Genomic DNA, 2,204 nt, shown 5'->3' with positions numbered 1-2,204 from the left:
GGAAAAAATGAACATGATTTTTGGGGGGATTGTACATCAGCAGAGCTTCAGTGGAATGGAATAGTATTAAGTTACATAATCACACTCTAGTGGTGGTTGCATACAGTTTTTCTTCTACATTCTAATACTGTGTATACGTTGCCGGTATCACAGGGTACTAAGACCAGACCAAACAGGGCATATCATAGCATTCGCCATATAAACAGAGTTGAAAATAACGGAGTACAGTAAAATGCATTATAGTGACATCAGTGTAGTTTGTCTGTTCCTCTCAAACAAGCCATATAGATTTCTGTGGTGGTTTTTGAACGTCAGCATGTAATTATTACAGTATATAAGGCCTTTGCGTAGGCTTGGTATAATATTACGTTATTTATCCAGAACACAAATAGCAGCCTAGGCTATGCATCTCCCACAATGCCTAGCGAGAGGGATATTGTTATTGAGACGGCGACAGCAGCGGTCATGGTTCACTTTGACAAGACTTCCCATTCGTCCACTTATTACACAACGTGGTGTACACTTTGTAGTGTACATTTAGTAGTGTACACTCACTAGGTGCACTCTTATAGCCTCACCATTTAACATCTGCCTCTGGCTTCTACATTCTCGTGGATCCATGTCAAACTTCTTCACCCAGGTCTGTTTGGAAGGTCGATAAAAATGTTGATCATAATGTGCATCCCAAATGGCATCCTTTTCTCTCTATTGCCCCATAGGCCCTAGTCCACAAGAGTGCAGTATGTAAGGAATTGTATCATTTGGGAAGCACTCAAACTGTGGCAATTTGGAGAAAGAGAAAGGCATTTTGAACTTCAATACTGACTTGTTCACTTTAAGTGCCCTCCACATCTCAATTCAGATGGTTGAACAAGGGAGAGGGGGTGTCAGAACAGCGAGACGTTCTCTGAAAATTCAGTAGACAGCCAGTCGTTTGACCCGACATCTGATATATCAACATGAGGTACTTCCCAAGAGCTATGGGGGCTTGGTCAAAAATAGTGGTGCACTGTAAAGGGAATAGGGTGCTTTTTGGAATGCATCCCATGATCTTACACACTCACTAATATTTTGACATTTGTCCAAAAGAAACAAGGAAAAAACTATTCCACTTTCCACATCACGTCTCCATAGACTTCTCGCTACATTATATCCCCACTCCCTTGATAAAAACACAGAATCAACTGATAATATCAACGTAATAAAACAGAAACAATTATTTTTTCCACTGCTTGCCATGTGGCAGAATGTATCTAAGTCATTTTCAAGACACATTGCATGCAAAATAAAATGAAAAATTCTCAAGCAAAGAAACACAATTTTGTTTAAATGTTCAGCTAAAAAAAAATAAGCTTATTTTCTGTAATTTTTTTTGTTAATTGTTTTTCTATTATTTTTCCAGGACAGGCACTGTACGTATATACGCACACACCAGGAACAGAGGCATGCCACACTGGCATTGCTTTTGCATTCTACGGTTGGCAGGCTTGATGTCATCGAGGCAGTGCTGTGCCTACCTCCACAGACACTCAACACACACACCCATGCATCCTCCTCCATAGCTGCACCACACTACTTTGATGACTCCACAATAGGGGAGTTTTTTTTGGGGGGCGGGGGGTTACAATTGTAAATAGAATAAAAGCAGTGCAGCAAGACTGTGGCTCATGCAAAGATGGTGGGGTGTAGGTTAAAGGTTAGAAGGGGGTCTGGCCCAGGGTTGCAGTCAGATTTATGTATGGGGGGTCAGAAGTCAGAAAGGGGGAGTGGGGGATAGAAGTCAAGACTAGTGGGAGTGGGGGGGGGGTAGAAGTCAAGACTAGGTGGAGTGGGGGGTAGAAGTCAAGACTAGGGGGTAGAAGTCAAGACTAGGGGGGTAGAAGTCAAGACTAGGGGGGGGTAGAAGTCAAGACTAGGGGGGTGGGGGTAGAAGTCAAGACTAGTGGGAGTGGGGGGGTAGAAGTCAAGACTAGGGGGAGTGGGGGGGTAGAAGTCAAGACTAGGGGGAGTGGGGGGGTAGAAGTCAAGACTAGTGGGAGTGGGGGGTAGAAGTCAAGACTAGGGGGAGTGGGGGGGGGGTAGAAGTCAAGACTAGGGGGAGTGGGGGGGTAGAAGTCAAGACTAGGGGGGGGGGGGGGTAGAAGTCAAGACTAGGGGGAGTGGGGGGGGGTAGAAGTCAAGACTAGGGGGAGTGGGGGGTAGAA

The sequence above is a fragment of the Oncorhynchus masou genome, chromosome 23, assembly GCF_036934945.1.
Source record: "Oncorhynchus masou masou isolate Uvic2021 chromosome 23, UVic_Omas_1.1, whole genome shotgun sequence".
In the NCBI taxonomy this organism is placed as follows: Eukaryota; Metazoa; Chordata; class Actinopteri; order Salmoniformes; family Salmonidae; genus Oncorhynchus; species Oncorhynchus masou.
The sequence above is the reverse complement of the archived record's forward strand: the minus strand, read 5'-3'. Positions refer to the sequence as shown.